Source organism: Crinia signifera, chromosome 1 (genome assembly GCF_055691185.1).
Source record: "Crinia signifera chromosome 1, ASM5569118v1, whole genome shotgun sequence".
NCBI classification, from domain to species: domain Eukaryota; kingdom Metazoa; phylum Chordata; class Amphibia; order Anura; family Myobatrachidae; genus Crinia; species Crinia signifera.
In genome coordinates this window covers 432,516,062-432,528,107 of record NC_139217.1, presented here as the reverse complement: position 1 = coordinate 432,528,107, position 12,046 = coordinate 432,516,062, and the positions used below count along the sequence as shown (strand labels likewise).

Below are 12,046 nucleotides of genomic sequence, written 5' to 3'. Positions count from 1 at the left end.
GTATAAGAAAAATTGTATGAGAGGGAGATATATAAGGGGAGATCTATATTAAAATATAATTACAGGACAGACCGCTTCAATTTTCCTAGGTAAAGACAGAAATTTCTTCAATGTAAAGTATAGTATTGTCACCATAGTATTCAATATTGGCAGTCAATTTTATTTAAATACAAATTTATTTATTTATTTTAAACACAGCTCAGAGTCAAATTTAATTGTTAAATGCCATCTACAGTAATTGATTAAGCATTCACATCATAAAATATGGAAAAACTGCTGATGAGATTGTTGGCAATTTCATAAATATAGTGTGAGAAGTTATTCGCGCTTCACATTTCAAAAAAGTGATGTAACCATGATGAGCAAGCTGTGGGTTCTGAGAGCGCACAAGAAGAAAATGCAATATGCAAAGACTTATAAGCAGAAAGAAGTGTGATAAAAGTGGCGGAATTGTGAAATGTTTGACAGGAAAATGTTGTGCAAAGTGCCCAGATGATATCAGATTTATGTTTAAAATTAGTTTTTACGCTGGCGACCGATAAAAATAGCTGTGGCTATTTGTACCAAATACCCTGGACTGGCGTATTCCTATTTCAGCGTCTAAAGAAAAGTGGGTACTTGTGTAGTAGCACGGCGGCCGCGATTTTGATTGTAAGCATCGCGTCGGAAAAAATCGCGTTGATCGCATCGCATGCCAACCAAATTGCATTCGATGGACGCGATTTTTACATTGGAATCAATGCAAAATGGTAACTGACACCAGATTTTGCATTAATTTTAATGTGAAATGCCCCAAAACACCCCATTTTAATAGAAACCCCCCTGATGTTTCAAATGGCCCCCAATTTTAACGCCACCCCGCTATTGAAGCCAACCCGAAGCGTGGCGAGCGTGCGAGGGGTGGCAGTACGCGTCCTCCGATCTTTTCATACCCCCACTATCCACGCCAGCGTGGAGTTGAGAATAGAAAGTGTGGCGAGCGCAGCGAGCCCGAAGCGTGGCGAGCGCAGCAAGCCCCGCGCGGGGACGCGGATACCTTCACAGGTATCGCGTCCCCTCGCGGCCTTCACAGGTATCCGCGTCCGCTTGCCACGCTTCGGGCTCGGTGGCTCGCCACACTTTCTATTCTCAACTCAACGCCGACGTGGACAGTATGGGTATGAAAAGGTCGGAGGACGTGTACCGCCGCCGCTCGCCACGCTTCGGGTTGGCGTCAATACCGGGGTGGCGTTAAAATTATGGGGGGGGGGGGGGCATTAACCATCCTTTTTACACATATTCAATGTGAAATGGGCCACTTTTACCGGCAATTGAGCCAGTTAAAGACAGAAAATCGGGTCCATCGCATGCCTTAAGTACCTTAACTTAAGGCAAGCGATGCACCACGACGGGTGCCGTGCTACTACACAAGTACCGAAAAGTGCACCCATCTACCCCAGGAGGCGGCGTACCTACCCAATATGCTTAACTTAGATTATACGTTGAACAGAGGATTATTCTACTCAGAAAATGCACCAGTTCCCCCACGGTAAGGCCCCCGGGCCCGACGGGTTTATCAACAACTTCTATACCACCTTCAGGGATACCCTGACGCCCTATCTGACCAACCTCTTCAATAGCATAACCTCCTCAGGCTCTCTCCCCAAAGAAATGTTAGAAGCCCAGATAGTAATCATCCCAAGACCCAGCCCATTGCCATAACTATCGTCCGATAGCGCTATTAAATGGGAGACTTGAAAATATACCCGAAACTTATCGCCACAACAATCAACAGATACACCCTGACCAGACTGGGTTTGTGCCCGGCAGGCAATCGTCCGACAACACCCGTAGAGTGTTTAACCTAATAGATTCATTAAAAGAGGACCAAGACCTTCTGCTGCTTTCACTGGATGCGGAGAAGGCCTTTGATCGATTGAATTGGGAATACATGCAGTCCTCTCTAGATTTGGGTTTAAAGACCGAATGCTTTCAGCGATTCTTGCCCTGTATAGCGCCCCTTCGGCCCGAGTGTTCAGCAATGGTTTCCTCTCAAGTCCTTTCCCCATCTCCAATGGCACAAGACAAGGCTGCCCCCTCTCCCCCCTGATTTTTGTGTTATCTATCGAACCCCTGGCCTCTAAAATTCGCAACGATCCCTCCTTCCCCGGACTCCGAGTTGGCCCATCTACCCATAAGCTGAGCCTGTTCGCAGACGACATATTCCTTTTCGTCTCAGACCCTGTCCATACCCTACCCCACCTACACGACACTCTAGACTCCTTCAGTAAAGCATATTATTACAAACCTAACACCACAAAGACCGACGCCCTCCCCATTAACTTAGCCAGCTCACTCCCAACATTATTTACCAAGTTCCCCTACAATTGGCAAAAGATATCCATTAAATACCTAGGCATTAATATCCCAGCTGATACCAAGAAAGTCGTTGACGTAAACTTAGCCAACTTCTTCAATCCTTAACCACCCTCTCCAAATCATGGCTTGCGTTTGATATTTCATGGCTAGGCCGCATGGCTGCATTTAAAATGTCTCTATTACCCAAGTTAATGTACTTATTCCGCACGATTCCATATATCTTTCCAAAAAAAGAGCTGACCTCATGCACCTCGATCTTACTCAAATACATATGGTCCTCCGGTCCCCCCAAGATGGCTAGAGCCAGAATGATTCTCCCTAGAGCTAAAGGCGGCTTAACCCTGCCAGACCTGACCCTCTATCACGATGCATGCAAGCTAGCCCAGATAAAAACCTTTTTCGACAAACACTTGGAGCAACGATGGACGGAACTTGAAAGATCCCGTGCACAGATCCCCATAGAAGACCTATTCAGAATACCCAAATCGCTGAGACCCAACCCTCCATTGCTTCTCCCCTCCACAAGGACCTCCCTCACAGTGTGGGACGCTCTGATGAGTAAATTGGCCCACCCCACGCCTCAGCTCCCCTATATCTCCCTTAAAACTCTCCCCCATCTGATACCCAACCTACATGTTTCTCCCTGGTACTCCTCGGGAATAACAAAACTAGGAGACATCTTGGATGGCCTCCGTGTAGCATCCTTTTCACATCTCCAAATAAAATTTACGTTACCCAGCTCTGAGCTCTACCACTATCTCCAGATATCCCACTGGTGGAACAGTATCCCCTGTCGAGCTACCCTTCCACACACTTCAACCTCAGTAATCTTTATCCGCCTCAACCAACCGAACTCCAGCGGGGACATTACATAAAGGGAAAAAACCCTTTTAGACTTACTTGACGCCCCCAAATCAAAAGCCCAAGAAAAATGGAAACCGATCTCGACATAAAACTCACAGATGCCCAATGGAGAAATATCTTCAGCTCTTCTCATTATATGTCACAGTGTTTGAACCACACCGAAATGCATATAAAACTGATTCATAGACTTTACCTGACCCCAGACAGATTAAACACCTTCTGGCCCTCGTGCTCTATACTATGCTGGAGACAATGTGGGGAAACTGGCCACATTTTCTGGTCCTGCCCTATCATCACAACTTATTGGAAAGAGGTGTTTGAACTAGCGAGACGGGTATTGGACATCCCACTGCAACTTTCCCTATCCCAGACACTGTCCCGACCCACAAGAGCTATGTTTTAGGTCATATCTTTATCGCAGCTCAGGCTACCCTGGCTCAATCCTGGAAACAGCCTGCCCCCCCCCCCCCCCCCCCCCCAGCTCCCAAAAGTTATACAGAAAATCAACTTTAGCTATACTATGGAGATGGAATATATGCCATATTCATACTCTGCCTCATCCCCACTGGCGCGATGGTCCTACTGGCATAACTATGTCTCAGCTGGTGCAGGCTCTTCTACTTCCCCTGAAACCCCCCCCCCCCCCCCCCCTGTGACCCTGGCAAATTCAGCCTCAACGAACGTGGCTCACCGTCTCCCGACCATACCAGACCCGAATAGAGTGCTACCGTTTCCTAGAACACACTTTCTCCTACATATCCTTGGCCTACTCTGAGGTTAAATTTATATCTTGATGATGGCTATTTCCTAAAATATGTACCCCTCCACCTATGTCTACACTCCATGTGTTTCACGTATCGGATTTGCTATAATATTATACTTCCATGTTTTTTATTTTTCTTATTGTTTCTCTATCAAACCGTATATATGTTTGTAGAATCTGAGTATGTTATCCCACACTATGTAACCCCCCCCCACACACCCTTTTTTCTCTTCTTTCTGTACCCCGTCCCTTTATAAATTTGTTTAAAAAATAACCTTTTCAATAAAAATATTGGTTGTTAAAAAAAAAAAAAAAAATGCACCAGAACACTTGAATTCCGCATTGCGCTCAGATAACCGGGAAGTTTATCTTTGCCCACGTACTTTTGTGAAATAGACATATTTGTACAGGAATGTATATTTCTAGAAACATTTAACCATTATTACATAAATCTTTAAAAAAATGGGACACGTAATAAGGCCATTCCTGATATCACTTCACTCATTAATTACTGAATGAAAAAAAAAAGGTGAGATCAAGACACTTTACAAAAGAAAAACAAAGTTAAATTACTAGTGAAGGCAGCGATCTTCTACTGGTAGAGCTTGTGAGCAGGACATTGCTAACTGTATGTAACCTGTTATTATCCAGTGTTGTTCTATTGCTGTTGCAGCAACTGTAAATGGCAGCATAATAGGCTGTGCTATATAAGAAACTGTTCATTTGGGGGAAATGTGTAATTTGATAAAAAAAACAAAAAACTGGTACGGTTGCCTCAAAGTTTACAGTTTGTAACAAATTAGCATATAAAATCATATCGCAGCCATAATGGAATGTACTTTATTTTATACAGAAGATGCAGACATCCCTCGTTCTCCAAGAAGCTTTTAATTCTATACCTCAGCTAGACGGGTCAATCAATGGCTCATTCATCAATGGTGACGCACTTGCTGGAGCAGAGGATAAAAATGCTGAGTTTGGTGTTTCTAAAGCTGTAATCATGACACTGCTCAATACAGACCAGAAATGCTTCCTCTGCTGTATTATATTATTTATTTTATTTCCAACTTACTTGTCTTGCACCTGTAACCTGAAAGTAAAGCTGTGTATATCGGTCGGCGATATATCGCTCAGCGTCCCGTTTGCATTAGTGACCAGAGATGGTCGCTTATGAAAAAGAAACTGCCGGGGGATCCTGGCAGTAGAAATCAGCTGGTCGCAGGAGCATGTTCCTGCGACCAGCGATCACTAGGGGGGGGGGGGGCGCGCAACCGGCGATATATCGCCGGTACACACTCCCATCACGGGCAATATTTATTTCCAGCGATATTTGCAATAATAACCCCCGTGTGTATGCACCCCTCAATTATGATCTGCTTGGGCAGTGGGAATACACACGCCAGTATATAAAATGAGGTATGATATAAATATAATGCACATTTAACATTAATTTTATCATTAATGTAAACATATTTACTAACATATCCTCCTGTCGATATTAACTACTGTATCTATTTTATGCATCTTAGAGGGGAACAGTGCTGTACTGTATAGTCCTGGTATGATCTCAGAAACTACACACACATAAACAAACAACCTAGGGTGCTCGAACCAGGAATAGGATACAAAACAGAATTACAACTAAGAAGTTCTTAAAAGAGTCATCATGTCAAAATTTCAGTTCACACAGGGTTGGCACAGCACTGTGGATTCTGCAGCACAACGGGGAGAGCTTGTGACTGCAGGGTTTGGCTGTGCTCCCTGACGGAACATATTGAGCAGTTGAAGCTTTCACAATGTGGAAGTCACTATGAGTGAAACACTTCAGAGACTGGTGCAGAGCAGAAAAGAATGGCTGCAAGTCCACATAGAGTTTGCCAGTTATGCACTTACCTCTCAGATGTTTGCTCCCTGCTGTTTCCTCCCTGAGCTTGCAAAGCCAACATTCTGAGGAGACAAACAGAGACAGTTGTGAGGTTACTATTAGCATCTGCCATCGGCTCCACTGTGCTAATATAAAGATATCAAGTTTTGTTTCAGTTGAAGGTAGCTGAAGTTTTAGCCAATTTTTGTGTTCTTACATGGGAGAAGAAGAATAAAAGCCGCCATAAGGGGTAACAAATTCATCCCTAACCCAAAATCAGCTTTACTTTTTCTTCAAGGATCATGCCATAAATACAGTTCTAACTGTCTCCACCTCTGGTCCGCAGCTCCTTCAGGCTTTATGGTTACTTTTATTAAAGTGTGCAACATTTCTGTGAAATGCTTGCCTAAATATAGGTGTCTCTTTTTATAGTAAATGCATTATTTTAACTTACTGAGTAATGATTATGTATGTGCACTCCTTCTAAAGGTTACAGGGCCACACATGAAACCACTGGAGGGTGTCCAGTTGGCTCTCAGTGACCAAGCCTGTACAGTCATTAGGAATAGAGGAAACTAGCCCAGGAGACAGGTCAGGAGGCCAGCATTAGCAATTCAGGCATTAGCCAGAAGAGACAGCGGGCTCCCTGAGAGCATCAGTGGAATAGCCAGGGTTCCCAAACGTATTTAATGGCACTACATCTTCCAGGCGGCTCATAGTAAACCAGTCAGAAGCAGTCAGTCATCAATGTAAGGAAGACCTCACACGCTATTGTAAATGTACAGTAAAACACCCAATGAGAGATCATGCCCAATTGTTAAACCAAGTTATTAAGTGCCTGGAGTCCTGTTGAAGAAAAACCGCTATATAAATGAAATGATTATTATTATTGCGCTGGTTCGACAAGTCTGATTTTCAGTTCCAGTACAGCATTGGAGTATAGTGCAGATAAACAGCTCTACCAGTAAGGGTTCCAATCTATACCTTGCTGCAGGAAGCCATCTTGGAAAAGAGCATGAAGACCCATGTCCAGTGCATTACTACCCAAATCTGGTAAAGCAAATAATGTAAGTCACGCTGACAAGTCCACTATAGTCAAAATATTCACTCCAAAATTGTAATGCGTTTAGCTACAGTTGTGACAGGTAGGGAATAAGCAATAGAACATACTGTGATAATGGGTTCTAAATTAGTGGCATATCTTTGAGCAATCACTATGGCACTGAAGGACAGAAAGCATGACCCTGACAGAACAAGAACCGAAAATGATTTAGCAATAACATTGATGAAACGGAAACAATGCTATGGACAATCTGATAGGCCCGTCAGGCTGACTTCCCTGCATATATTAAAGATGAAATGTGATCGGCAAAGACCTTTCTTGTCCTGTTACACAGACATCCAGCACTCGCCATTACACTGCACAAAGTATGGTTATATTATTTTAGAGACAAATCACTGAATATAAAGTTTGCATCGACACAATACAACCATTGTCTCATTTATTGAGCTTATTCCAATCTAAACTGTGATTCATTTACTACAGAGGGTTGTTCACGGCTATAATCTTTCATTCACTTCTCGTGTGTTAATAACCATATGAGAAGTACATTCCAAATATCACAACTATGGGGGAAACTGAATTGAATTGTTTTTTTATGCCCAATCTCCCATTTTAAGTGATGGAAGATATTCAGATGCTTGCAGTGGTGGGTGCAAGTTAAAGGGCATCCATTACTTATCATGTATGTTGCTTCCAAATCCACTGGGTTTGCATTACCAGTGCAATGGATTCCATAAGAACAAGTGTAATGCAAGAAAGGAAAGAAAAAAAAAAAAAAGATTGAATATTTAACTGCATCTAGAGCGTTTTGCCCATAGACATATATCGTATATACTCGAGTATAAGTCGACCCGAATATAAGCCGAGGCACCTAATTTTACAACAAAAAAACTGGGAAATCTTATTGACTCAAGTGGGACCCTCACTCAAGTATTAGCCGAGGGGGCTTTTTCAGCATAAAAAATGTTCTGAAAAAGTAGGCTTATACTCGAGTATATATGGTATGTGAAATAAAGAAAGTGGATCATTCTAGATTAGCAATCCTAGTCATCTGCAGAACGCACAAGCTACAGTGAGACTACTTATTACCAGTTACCTCACAGAAGTGTGTCAAAGGATAGTCATTTAAAGAATATTCTTTCAATTAATGCACCAAGTTCCATATTAACTTCTAATCCCCACACAGCAAGGTCCTAGGACAATGATGGCTAACCTTGACACTCCAGCTATTGTTGAACTACACATCCCAGCATGCCTTGCATCAGTTTTGGCATGGCCAAATAGCAAAACTGTAGCAGGACATGCTGGGATGTGTAGTTCAACAGCTGAGGTGTCAAGGTTAGCCATCACTGTCCTAGGAGCAGGATCCCAGCAGTTTACGGGGATGCGTACTACCCTTTGTAATGTAACTAACACTTCTTCCAGGCTGACAGCAGTAGAAACTGAACATATACTCACTGGACTGAATGGTTTTTAGCGCTGCTGATTACAGGCTGCCGTGCTTTGTATACTCAACCGTGTTGACAGGCTTTTAATGTCTACTTTTAAAATTTCCCTGGCTTTAAGCCTGGTAGAATTGTTTTATAAGCCACTAGTTTATCCTAGAGCCCAGTACCAGGAAACTGGAGAAGTTAACAGCAGCATACGGACATTATTGGGAAATAAAAGTCCTAAAATATAACCAGTTGCAGAAACATTAACACCAGTATTTAAATATTTATAAATAACCGATGTAGAAACTAAACAGTCAAAAATAGAATTACCCTAAAAAGGCAGCTGAGCACATAAAATGGTCATATTACGCTTGCATTTAAAGACAAATTGGAATATAAAGCTATTCAATTGTCTGCGCTGTTGGGCACAAGTGTCGTGGACACACACATTTAATATGCCCGCACCCTCCTGAGGTGGTGTGCCAAGCTCGGCCAAAAGTCAGTCATTTATGCAGCACACCCAGTTTACTTGGGTTTAGCCGCTTTATGCTACTAAACTCAGTAAATCTGGGCATGACATAAAAAAGGGCACCCAATAGCTTGCAATGTTATAATTATGACCCTGGGAAATTCAAACTTTCCCATGTTCTGCCCTAAATACAAATAAGCGTTGTCTCTTTGCAACCCTGGTCTTCAGCAAATCACCAGTCTTATGCAATCTTCACATGAAGTCAAATGCAGCTCTATGTAAAAACTATATATCCACTTTATCTAGAAGAAAGCCCTTTAACTAGACACTAGCAAAATTAATTTGAAACCCCTGTCTCTTACATCCTTCTAAGTTTTGATAAGCATTAGATGCCCCTAACTGTGTGCAGTTTGTATATTTTCCCCTCTTGCGTGGGTTTCCTTCAGGTTCTCTGGTTTTCTCCCACAATCCAAAAATATACTGGTAGGGTAATTGGCTCCCAACAAAACTAACCCTAGAATGGATGTGTGTGCGTGTACATGGCAGACTGTTGTTGGGTCAACACAAGGCCGACATGAATTGTGTCAACATGGATTAGGTCAACACATGAAATAGGTCAACATGCCTAAGGTCGACATGATTGGAAGGTCGACAAGCATCAGGTCGACAATGGCTAGGCCGAGAGTCAAAAGGTTGACATGGGGTTTTTCAATTTTTCTTTTGAGCCGACATGTGCTGACAGTCTGTATTTCATGCCCTACCATCCACTAAGGCAGGGCAGGGCAATTGCGGCCCTCCAGATGTTGATGAACTACACATCCCAGGATGCTTTGTATTAGTTTTGCTATGTGGCCATGCTGAAACTGATGCAAGGCATGCTGGGATGTGTAGTTCATCAACATCTGGAGGGCCGCAATTGCCCAGCTCTGCACTAAGGTGTGGAAGGAGAATAGAATAGTGTGCCAGGAGTAGCGCGGCACCGTGCCTGAAGCATGATGAGCGGACGCGGTACACCGTTATGGTGTCCATGCTGACCATGTTCATATTCGGGACAGAAAAAGGTACTGCTTTCCTAGCACGGCGCCCGTCTCATTGATTGTATGCCTGAAGTTTAATGTACTTCAGGCATACAATCAACACGATGGACCCGATTTTTTAATCTCATGGATCTTATGCATCCATAAGATGCATGAGATCCATGAGATAAAAAATCGTGAGCCCCCAATAACCATTGTTAACGCCACCAGCACTATCAACGCCAACCCGAAGCATGGCAAGCGCAGCGAGCCCACGAGGGGCAGCGGTACGCGTCCTCCGGCCTTTTCATACCCCCACTATCCACGTCGGCGTGGAGTTGATTTTATATAGTGTGGCGAGCCACCGAGCCCGGAGCGTGGCGAGCCCCGCGAGTGGACGCGGACTACTTTACATGTATTCCGCGTCCGCTCACCACGCTATATAAAATCAACTCCATGCCGACGTGGATAGTGGGGGTATGAAAAGGTCGGAGGACGCGTACCGCTGCGCTCGCCACGCATCGGGTTGGCGTCAATAGTGGGGTGGCGTTAACAATGGGGGGGGGGGCATTTCACCGAAGGGGGGTTAGCAATTAAAATTGGGGTTTTGGGGGCTTTTTACATTGATTCCAATGTAAAAATCTCGTCGATCGCATAATCTCATGCATCTTATGCCGCACAAACACATAAGATGAGATGCTTGAGATATCAGCCCCACACATACAATCTAGATCGTGGGCGCCGTGCTAGGAAAGCAGTACCCAGAAAAAAAGTGAAAAAAAAACCACTCGGCGACCTAATGCTTGTGCTGACCTTCCGATAATGTAAACTTTAGACAAGCCGAACTATTTCACATGTCGACATAAGCCATTTCGGCCTAATATTGGCCGACCCAATGACCCATACTCGTGTACATGCGGTAGGGAATATAGATTGTAAGCTCCACTGGGGCAGGGACTGATATGAATGTTCTCTGTATATTCTCTGTACCGCGCTGCGGAATATATTTATATTTTTATTTACCCTTTCTTATATATCGCTCACACATTCCGCAGAGCTTTACAGATCATATCAGTCCCTGCCCCAGTGGAGCTTACAATCTATATTCCCTACCACATGTACACACACACAGACATTCTAGGGTTAACTTGTTGGGAGCCAATTAACCTACCATTATATTTTTGGACTGTGGGAGGAAACCGGAGTACCCGGAGGAAACCCACGCAAGTACGGGGTGAATATACAAACTCTGCACAGTTAGAGCCGTGGTGGGGATCTAACCCATGACCTCAGCACTGTGAGGCAGTAATGCTAACCATTACACCATCCGTACTGCCATATGTTCTGAGTATGTGTGTGCTATATAAATAACTAGTAATAAATACATATTATATTACAGATGTGCCCAAGTGCCACATGTATTCCCTTCATTTCCATCAATTATTGCAGTTACAGAACACAGAGTACACAGGCGCACCATCAGTTGCTATGGTTTGATCTACGCCTTTACTTCCATTAATTCCTGCTGCTGTGGGCCAACACCTAATACTCCTCTAGATTCTGCATTAATACGACTAAATCCACTCTCTTATCAGAAGGATCAAAGATAAAATTGGATTAAACCAACACAAAATACGATACCCGACTACCTGTAGCATCCTTCTAAAGCCGCTTTAACTGAAACAATATTGTATGACAGTAGATTAGGCGGCTTCAATCCATGTCCGATTTGACCGCTCTGAACAGTGGTGCAGCTGCTCATTAGTACAAGGAAGGAAGGAAGCAGTGACACAGGCAGCACACTGCACGCAGCCCCTACTGCACACTACAAGACAGCGGCAGCGGCACACAAGATCTGATCGAGAACACTTCTCTCATAGTCATAAAGGAAATCTCATTATTAGAGAGTTCTTGTCATACTGCTTAGAAAATAATCACTATATAAGAGCCTGTTACAGGGAAGAGTCTGAACAAAATCTCAATATTACAACAGAACACTATTAAACCTGCTGTTGTGAAGTATATGCTACAAAACTCTGCCCTTCCCTGTGACAAATGCACATAGGCACTATTTACATTAGGCGTTGGTGTGGTCAGACGTCCCTGTGATAACGACCTCGTATGATCATTCACAGCTAATGCTGAAGCCAGAGCTTGGATTGTGATCCTTTACGTGTAACCTATCAGTAGCTCTAGTCTATAAGCAGATTTGTTTA

General features: G+C 43.5%; 1 protein-coding gene across 4 annotated transcripts in view; it reads right to left on the bottom strand.

Annotated features, from left to right (window-relative positions):
• The window catches only part of ERBIN (erbb2 interacting protein), a 181,176-nt gene that overhangs the window by 104,381 nt on the left and 64,749 nt on the right, over positions 1 to 12,046 (bottom strand). For 3 of the 4 annotated variants that reach the window (XM_083152725.1, XM_083152715.1, XM_083152738.1), the window contains one exon: positions 5,879 to 5,932. The exons of the other annotated variant lie outside the window; for it this stretch is intronic. The gene's annotated coding sequence lies outside the window, so the exon portion shown is untranslated. The remainder of the gene's footprint in view (positions 1 to 5,878; positions 5,933 to 12,046) is intronic. 4 annotated transcript variants of the gene reach the window in all.